The sequence below is a fragment of the Peromyscus maniculatus genome, chromosome 11, assembly GCF_049852395.1.
Source record: "Peromyscus maniculatus bairdii isolate BWxNUB_F1_BW_parent chromosome 11, HU_Pman_BW_mat_3.1, whole genome shotgun sequence".
NCBI lineage: Eukaryota > Metazoa > Chordata > Mammalia > Rodentia > Cricetidae > Peromyscus > Peromyscus maniculatus.
In genome coordinates, this window is record NC_134862.1 from 78305377 (window position 1) to 78315957 (window position 10581).

General features: G+C 39.2%; 1 long non-coding RNA gene across 1 annotated transcript; it reads right to left on the reverse strand.

The window, feature by feature from the left end:
- Positions 1–3486: 3486 nt before the first annotated feature.
- On the reverse strand, positions 3487–9894 carry LOC143267727 (uncharacterized). Its single transcript, XR_013043152.1, has 3 exons — positions 9714–9894; positions 7926–8011; positions 3487–5480 (listed from the first exon to the last, which is right to left on the reverse strand). It is a non-coding gene; the product is annotated as an uncharacterized LOC143267727 (long non-coding RNA).
- Between the last annotated feature and the right edge of the window lie 687 nt (positions 9895–10581).

A 10581-nucleotide genomic window follows, 5' to 3' on the forward strand; every position in this document is an offset into this window, starting at 1 on the left:
TATGGCATCTCTAGGTTAGTGATATAGTGTCTTCTTTTATTCAGCATAGGAAAACAGTGTTCTCATTAATCAGGTGTTTTGATAATTAGAAAGCCATAACTGAAATATTCTAAACCACCTGTTGTGAGGTAGAACAGGACATACTTTTGTCATCATCCAAACTTTGATAATTCAGAAGAAGCGTTAGGATCCTATCCTGAGGCTGACACATCATCTTCACAAGCATCCTCTAACGTGGGGTTGTCTCTGGGAGAGGGAATTGTTCACCAATAGGAAATGGGCAGCTAATATAATGGATAATAGAGGGAACTTTATGGTACTGCTAGCCACTGCCAGATGAGCATCCTCTAGAAAGTCGTGAGAAGAAAATATTCAAAGTGCAGCTGTGGTCTCTGTAGATCTCCTTGAATTTTAAATGTCAAGTGCAGTATTGACATCCTTTACCATACATGGCTTGTCTTCTGAAATACAATAGGCTTACTTCTCACACCTTCTTCTTTCACACACACACACACACACACACACACACACACACACACACACACACACGCCTGTGCATGCATTCATAAAAAATGGTACAAAACCATAGAATCATTTAAAAATCTGATTTTTCTTTTCCAAAAATGCATGATACATTTCTTATTTTAAAATCCAGATTAAATGATTTAGCACCAGTAAGAAACAGACAATGCCACCATCATTCTGCAGATATTTTGGGTTTAGCAAACATTAGTTGTGGCATGCTGAAGTGAATAGTTATCTCTAATTCTAAGCAAATGACTATGTTCCATTTCCAACCACATTATCATGACCGCTCATCAACATCCCTCTGATTAGGGATTTTTGGATCACAAGCTTAATTTGTGTACACTTTATATGATTCCAATCGTAGTGGAAGGCTCTTAGAATGCATGCTAATTTCATAAAGTTAGTGATCCTTCTCTCTTTTTTTTTTTAGAACTTAAAATTTTTGAGTTCCTAAAATTCAATCTTAAAACAATAATATGAGTTTCATGACATAGGATTTATTCTCCTGTAATGCAAATAAGGAAGCCAAGTCATTAAAAACAAGATCCTTTTCTGGGATCCCAAAGAATCTCATCATTACATTATATACTGGAGTTAAAAGGAATGAAGGTCAACTGACACTTAATCAGGTAGCCTTGTGCCTTTCTCAGCCTTTGGATTCTCAGACTAAAGCATAGTCATCCACACTCTGTTCTGTGCCCAACATGGCCCCTGCCCCAGATGCTCTTGAGTACAGTATTCTCTAAGTCTTCCCTGGTAGGTCAGCGTTACAGTATAGTGATGTGTCTTGTGCATAATTCAAGTGACCTTCACACCACCTGTTAAAACCCCATAGAGTGTCACAAACATGGAAAAGAGTCACAACATGTTTCCAAGTAAATGCATTCATAATTACACTCAGCCCAAGCATTCCTTCTTCATAAGAAGCCCTTTAGCAACACGTCTTTCGAAGCCCATCAGTCACATGTGTTAGCAGAAGGAAGCAGGGATGATATTCCTTGTTTATCTATTCAACATCATTTTGTTTTGCATACTGGAAAGATTATGGGCTAGGAGTCAGATAGATTCAGATTTAAATCCCAGCTCTGGCATTTACCAGCTCTCTAACGTTGACAAATTACCTACCCTTCTTAGCTCTCAGTTTCTTCCTGTATGAAATGAAATAAGAACCTTCTTGCAGGGTAATTTGAAGGATTAAGATAATACCAATAAAGATACAGACACAGACTAGTCACCCAATCACTTGTAAATGTCATGGCCTCATCTTTACTTCTTTATAATGTCAGTTTGCTCAGAAAAAAAAAAAAAAGGCACCTCTGGTCTTGATGGTTTTCAGAGATTGTTTCAGAGGTCTATGGTCCTTCTCTCAAGGGCAGTTCCTTAGGTGCTTCACTTTTTTTCAAGAAATAGAGTCAAAATATTCCCAATAATTCTATATTCATGTTCATAAAGCCCTCCTTTATTTAGAGTGCATTTCCTAGTGTAAATTATATAAATAAAACATTTCACTATAAAATATGTTATATATACTTTTTCATTACAATTCCTCACACAGCATTTATATTCTAGAGTACAAAGTTAATTATTTAGAAATGTTTTTGAATTATTTGCATTTGTTGTTTATATATTCCAGCTGATAGGCAGAGGAGTGTACAATATTCTCGACATTCCTAATCACTTCTATGACAACTTGCCAGGAAACTATTCCTAATTGTGACTGTGTGGTGTAATTTTTACTCATGATCAGACTGACTAGAAAATTTTTCCCTTAAGTACTGTCATCAAAATCATCATCCAGACCTTTGATTTGTAGAGAGAACACATTGTGTATTATCTCAGAATTCTCTCAAAAGTCTAGAAGAGGGTGACTCTAAAGAAAAGAAGGCTGGCAGTACCCTGCCCTCCTGAAGACTGTGTTTTACACAGGCTACAGAGTGCTGGGTGGCACTTCAAAAGGGTCCCAAAATGGCCGAACTCTGTTCTTTTTAAATGGTTCTGGTAAAAAAAAAAAAAAAAAAAAAAAAAAAAAAAAAAAGTAGAGCGTTCATTGGATGCACTTGTGTGGCCACATCAAATTTCATCACTTGACAGTGGACAACTGAAGGCAGACCCTGAATTTAGAACAGACTCTTCAATATCTACAATTAGATATTGGCCTTCAATGTCAGTAGCTCTTGGCCAAATCTGTTTATTATGATCCAATGTCTTGGCCCTTATTCCTCCTCATTTACAAAATTATTTAAATACACATTGAACAGCATATTTACCAACATTCAATTTCACAGTGATTATGTGGCACATTTCTTTAGTATGATTAACCACAAAGCGCAGGCACTTTTCATTAGTAGGATTCATTTTTAATGCACTCAACAAGGGTTCCAAAAAGCATCATGGCTCCTCCAAACTGCCCAAGTAGGCACATATCCATGGCCTTCATTCTAAGGCCATTTCAGCATCAGCATCAGATGGACTTTGAATCCTACCCTTCTCCATATACTATAAAAATGGCATTTTTAAGTATCAGTTTGTCTCCTTACACTAACTCTAATGGACTGTAAGATCCTTAGGGTCACTTCTCAATAACTGGATTGATACCGCTAGATATTAACTCTCATAAGAATAATTATCTCTGTTATCTCTGTTTCTATACCACAGTGTTGAAATAAAAGTCTTCTTAGTCCTTACATACTTACTGAAATTATTTTACTAAGGCAGTAAACTTGGCAATCAAATAAATAGTCATCTAAACCCTCATATATCTCAGAAAGGGAACTAAGAAACAGGCTATCTATATTATCTCACTTGTGTCTGAACCTCTTTGAAGGTGCAATTTAGTATTGTTTATACTTGTTCAAGACAAAAAAGATTTCTAGATGTCTGTGGGGAGAGCAATTCATTTTTTAATTCTTCTTTTAATAGGTCAAATGTTGACCTACTGACCATAAATGTTGGGGGGGGTTATATGTATAAATCTTCATTATATATGTATATAAGTATGTGTGCATGTGCATATATGTGTATGAATATGTATATTCATATTTTATGTATGCATGTGTATAGAAGTATGTGGTGTATATGAGTGTGTATGTGTGCATATCTGTATATGTGTATAGGTGTATATGTATTAGTAGTGTGTGTGCTTATATGGGTATGTGTGCATGTATGCATACATCTGTGTGTCTCCATGTGTGTATGCCTATGTGTGTATATATGTGTGAATGTATATATATATATATATATATGCACATGTGTGTGTTTGTGTCTGTCTGTGTATAATGTACATGTATGTTTGTGTATGTGTGTGCATGTATATGTGGAGCTGTGCAGTTTGTATAATTATGTATGTAGATATGTATATTTTTATATATGTGTGCAGTGAATGTATATAAGTGTGCTTCCCTGTGTGTGTGTGCTCATGTGTGTATGTGGAGGTGTGAGGTTTGTGTGAGTGTGTATGTATAATATATATGTGTGTATGTATGTCTCTGTTTGCATGTTTATGTGTGTGTGCAAGCATGTGTTTGTATGTGTGGATATGTATATATGTATGCATGTGTATTGGTGCATGCATTTGGAGAGGGGTCTGGGGAAAAAATAGAAATTACTTTATTAAATTAGAAGGAAAACTGAGAGTCAGAGGAGTGAACTAACCTAACATCTAGAGAAAATAATAGAAGTCCTAATATGGGGAAAAATACACTCCAAGCCTAAGCCTCAACCGGTAAAAGTAGAAACAGGAAATGTGATCAAGAGAGAAAAGAGCACAGAAAGGGCTCAACATTAGAAAGACAGTCTCTCTGAGGCAACTGCAGAGCGTATGCCAGTGAAAACAAGCTTGGGTGGAGGTGACTGGGTGCCGGGAACAGTCACAAAGACCTCTAGCTGGTAAACTGTCTTTATCAATGCAGGTTAATGAGTTCATAAATGAGGCAGGCTTGTTCCAATGCCAGAGGCAGGATGTCAATTGCCTAGCAGCAAGCAAGCAATCTTGGGATACAGTGTTGAGGCTTCAACACACTACAAAGACATGGAAAACATGCCAGAGCTTGTCTGTGGCTCTGGCTGCCACCCCCTACCCAGATAATAGGAACATGCCATGCAGGACTCGGACATTTAAACCCTATCCTCTCCCTCTCTTTCCCTATTTCATTCAACAATTCTTCCCATATCGGGGCAGTAAATTAGGAACCATCTCTAGTGCAGAAAGAATGAGAGGTGTGTGTGCATGAAGCTTACAGATACTGGAGAAAGACAATAGGTTAACAGATGGGCTACCAAATGGTCACCTTCAGTATCGATGATACTTTGTAAATGAATGATTTAATAGTTTTCTTTAGTGACTTTGACTGTACACAGATAATAGATGACGGCAGGTCACTACTGGGACAGTCGTGTGTCTAAGAACTAGCCAGGGAGGTGCCTATTCTTCTACACAGTCCTCATATCCCTCTGCTTGCAGCTTCCCTGTGGTACCTGGGTCATGTGACCTGCTGGAAGTACTCTTGCCAATCCACTTAAGCCACATAAAGATCACTCAAAGGCTGAATATCTGCTTTGAGTCAGAAGATCCACAGTTATTAAATCTTTCAGCAATGTCTTTTCTTTCCCCTGGTCTTGGCAGCGGCACTTTGCATTTTGTAGAACAATGTTTCCTCTATTACACAGTTCCAGTGTTCTTAAAAAGAGCTGGTGACACGGAGATCCCAGGAGGTATTGTATCCAAAGATGCAATGTTCTCAAGAGTGCTTCCAGATGCAGGCTAGTACACTTAAAGCCTGGAGGGTCCTTGAGCTCTTTCTCACACTTGAAGTGTTCAAGATGGTGTCCTGGTTTTGAAAAATGCCAAAGGGAAACAGTTGCTGTCAGCAGACTGACATTGGAACCGACTTTGCAGTAGCGTCATTCAGGCTGTCTTACGTCGTCAACAGTTAAAACTCCATCTGCCCAGGGACCTAGTGTAAAATATGTAGGATTTTATATGTTAAAATAATTGGATGAAAGAAACATCACCTCTATTTAGATACCCCTAGAGAGTGTGATTCTTTCCACAAAACTCTGTGGGTGTAAGCACTGTGCTTTCAGAGGGCAGGCCACTGTTGGCAAATCTCTAATGTGCTGATTTATGTAGCTCACTTGACATTCCTTTGAAAAAAATCAGGGCCATGAACATTCTTATGTGACAAAAGAAGAAACTAAGGCAAGAAGAGAAATTATTCACACCAAGGTAACAACCTTGGAGTTCAACATCAGAGGAATTCCTGCTGCAAAGATAACCTGGAAGGAATACCCAGAATTGTATTCTTGATGTTACATCAGAACTTATTATTGTTATTACTACTAATATTATCATTAGTATTTGTGTATATACCATGTGGAGGTCATAGGACAACTTTGTGGAGTTGATTTTTTCCTTCCACCTCTACTTGAGATCCATGTACTGAACTCACATTGCAGGTTTTTGCAGCAAGGCCTGTAGCCACTGAGCCAGCTTGAAGGCCCACTAGTCAGTACCCCATTATTTCTTGCCAGAAAAATATAACCAATTTGATTTGGATAGCTCTATCTATTGCCAACTGCCAACCACCAAAAATAATGCTGGAAATTTTTTATTGAAAATTTTAAGATACAGCCCATTGAAATTCTACAATCATTGGTAATTTTCATCTAATGTCCAAGCATGGGAGAACATTTGGATTCACTGCTTTTAAGTTCATAAATTGGCCCCAAGTTATTTCTGCAGGCTTACTTATATTATTGTGTTTTTGTTGTTTGGTAGCTTTCTTTCCATAGGCTTTCCTGGACTCATTAATTCCCACCCAAAAAAAAAGTCTTCACAGGTAGTCTGATCCACTTCTCTTTACCTTCTGAACTCAAAGAAACAGAATCATAGTAAGTCCATAGAAACAGAAAATAGATGAATGTTTGCTGGGGCGTGGGAGGGGGTAAGACAGGGAGATGGATCACAATTACAGTGTTTTCTTTGCAGTGTCAATCTGGAACTAAAGAGCAGCAATGAGTGCCAGCATTTTGAACACCATAGTAAGAGCCATAGAGTAGAGCATGTTAAAATGGCTGAAGGACTGATTCTGGGCCATTCAAATTTTATCTCAACTAAAAAGAAAGAAAAGGCTGGGGTTTGGGGAGGGTTGTATGGAGGTTGTTTTGTTTTTTATAGCCTCACTCAACCCCGACTCAAGAAACCCAAGAGACTCCTATAATTTTCTAGATGAAGAGGTCTTTAGCATCATAAGCAACTACCTGACTTCACTATTTATCAGCTTTTGAAAGCTGGCATTCTGCCCAAACCACACCTAAGACGTTTTTGTATTGTGGGTTTTTTTTGTGTGGCCATATTTGTTACTGTTATTGTTGTTGTGGTTGATGATGATGATTATGATGATGATGCAGTAGGGCTTTACTTCAACTAATCATACTGTACTGTAGACTGGCCTGGAACTCAAAGTAATCCTCTTGCCTAAATCTCTCAAATGCTGAGGTTACAAGTGTGAGCCACCACTCCTGGGTCCACCCAAGTCCTAAACAGTGGTTTTTAAACATGTCTCCAAAGTTTTCAGCCCTGTTTGCCATAGAAAATAGAATCTAACACCCTTCTGCCATTAATCATTGACTGGAATTAGTGACTATATATGCCAAATAAAATGAGGCAGACATGACCCAACATGATGAGGATATGGGGGAGTGGTCCAGCTTCTCTGCAGGAGCTCATTGCCTGGGACAAGGATACTCCAGTAGCAAATAAAGAGAACCACACAGTGAGTCACTGGCAATGAGGTGCCTTCATAAAACCCGTGCAAGAGAGCCATTCTGCCTTCAGCTCTAGGCAAGGATTCAGATGGCTTTGTTATCTAACACATCTTAGCTGCAAACGTCACAGATGACCCCAGCTAGCACCATCCATCTAGCTAGAGACTCTTCCTGGACCCCTCACTGGCAACCATCAGAGCTGGCACCTGTGCGATGCTCTAATCCAGTTCATTTCACAGTGATTTGTTGTGCAGCAATAGATAACTAACATAATTTCCTCTATTACCTTCCTCCCAGCCACCACTGGTTCTGCATCTTTTTATTCCGTCACTTTCTTGTCTGAACTCCTCAAATCAACAGCTTTTAATTGTCTACTGATTATTCCACAAAGTGAATTAAACATGTCAAATGCAGTGAAATTGAATTTTACAGTGGATAACTATGTACCCACCACTTAGAAATTTGATCATTTACTGATCTTGCTTTAGCACATCTTTATCTGTCTACTCATTTCTTCTTCTAATCACTAATCCATCTTATTTTCTATGCATCCCAAAGTCAATTGTTTATCAGTGACCCTTTACCTTAACTATTTCGGTATACATGGCAGGATATATGGTTTTTATACTTACTTGTGGCTTTTTTCTCACTTGAAGAAAAACAAACACCGTGAAATAGATGATTTTCCATGTGTGTCTGCCAATTGTGACAAACCTACCTGAAGATGCAGAACATCCGTGTGAATTTACATTCACTGCCACAGCCTACAAGATAACACCTTATAATTCTATATAGGCAGAGTTTCTGTGTGTCTCAGTAGCCACTCCCAAATAACTATTCAGAGACTTATAATTAGTTATAAATGCCCAGTAGATAGCTCAGGCTTGTTAGCTAACGCTTACATTTTAAATTAACCCACATTTCTTATCTACCCTCTGCCACATGGTGGTACCTTCTTTCAACACAGCACGTTCATCTTGCTTCCTCTGCATTGGCCCTGATTTCCAAGACTCTGCCCTTCTTCCCAGCATTCTTTCTGCCTGGAAAATCCTGCCTAGCTATTGACCAATCAGCGTTTTATTAATTAACAATGAAAGCCACACATTTCACAGTGTAAAGAAGGATTATTCCACAGCAAATCTGTGCCTTTCTCACAGTGCCTAATGGCATCTGGTACAGAGTAGGTGCTCAACCAAAATGTGAATATTCCCTAAAAGGGGAAAAAGTAAAGCATCAGTTGGCTCTGACAAGTCAGAAAACAAAGACATTTGGAAGCCTCAAGAAGCCAGAGGAAGAACGGAGAAGATGCCCTCTGGTCTTTGTCTACACAAAACCCCTTAAGAAATAATTTGTCCGCTGAAATTGGCATGGTGTAGGGATGGCAAAAATGCCAAGAACAGCGATCTGTTTTCCACAGAATTCACCAATTGGCCCAACCTGTTAGGCATTACTGAAAACTCCACTTGGGAAACCCTGTTATCTCCTTTCCTCGCAACAACCCGTTGGCCCGAACATTATGACGAGGACACACAGCAACCGTGATGCTTTGCTGCAGCATTTTAATGGCTTTCAAGAGGCTTGTGAGACAAAGATAGCTTGTAAGTGAAAAAATGAAGAGCGGCCTTAGGTTTTAGCAGGAAGCAGATAAGGAGACACTTGTGCCTCTGTCCTTACAAGGGCCCTGCTCAGTGTCGGAGCTACCTGTGTTTGTGATCTCAACACTCACCTCTGCCTTCTGACTCTTTTTTTCCATTGCCCCCAGCCATGTCATGGCCCTGGCTGACAAGAGATTGCTCCTGTCAGTCCCTTGAAATTGCCCGTGTGGAGGCAGGCCTAGATTTTTTTCCTTTGTTTTTCCTTTTGGCTTTTCTCTTTCTTCTCTCCCTGATCTGCTCTCCTTATCTCTCACCCCTGTCTATTGCTCTCCTCTCAACACATTTTCTTCCGGCTGTTTGGCTCTTCTAATTTATTTCTCCTCTCACCACCAATCTTGTTCATGCTGGCTCTCGCATCGTTTTTATCGGTACCTTCTCTCTCTTTTTCTCTTTACATTTTTTTTTTTTTGCCTTGCACGCTCTCAGTCTCATACCAAGCATCCACTTTTTCAGTTCGCTCCCTTTCCACGCCCCCTGCCAGCTACACCAGCATGTCACCCGTGTGCAAACTTTGTAAAATGGAACTTTCCCCCTTTCCTATAACCATCAGACTCGCTCTTTGGTAGCAGACTGAAGAGACCGGATTGTCAACCGTGAAGGTTGCCCAGTGATGTCTAATTTGTCAGCCTGGTTCCACCTGCCATATGCACAGCCTGAAGCCCCTTGACAGCCCTCATTTTCTGAGCTGAACTTCAGCCTTTGCCCTCTGACCCTTTTGTTCACATTCTGTTATTGCAGAGGGCCAGAAACACAACCCACTGGTACCTTATTACAGTTTTAATTTCCCGAGTAGTTCTGCCACCTCATTTTCACCTTCAGCATCCCTCTCTCTCTGCAAGCACACTCATCTGCTGACTGTGAAACGCAGTCCTGAGAATCGGATTTGTATCCTCTCTCAGACTGTGATGAGATTTGCTTTAGGTGTTTTATTTTTTCAGTTCTTCTGCCCTACTGTGATTAAAGAAGCACAGAGTGATTAGCATATGTATATAGTGATAAGCATATAGATATCTTTTAACAACTAATATAAAACATGTAGATGGATATAGAACTCTTTTGTAATTTCTAAATTTTTTGAGGTCTGAATGTCATTGTTATTTTCTCTATTGCTGCTTCCATTCTGCAGCTCACAGTCATTTCAAATGTGTACAATCTAAGTCAGGGCTGCTGGTCAAACCATCTGCTTTCTGAATGTTCCCCCATGCTGGGCCCATGTTGTTTTGAAACTCTGCTTAAGATGAATGGCAGTCTACTTGCACACCATGCCACCCCCTTGTTCATTTAAAAATCTAATTTATCTAGAAATTTTTAAGCAAATGACTAGAAAACTCAATGAATAATTCCCCACAGAAACTAACTTAACTGAAATATATGTAACTAACATGATTGTGTAACTGCATTTAAAACATCTCTGTGGAGCACAAGGTGACAAACAGGTTCCACATCTGGTCTTTCAAGGCTTCTTATACATTGTAGACTGGAGTTTGAACCATTATTGAAAATTATGTCATTTTCTTTCAACTTCCAGTGATTAACAAGGCAGCAGACACATAACCTATACTCAATAAACTCATGAAATCCATTAGTTCAACCTGACTGATCAATCTAATCATTAGTTATCATTCTCATTTTG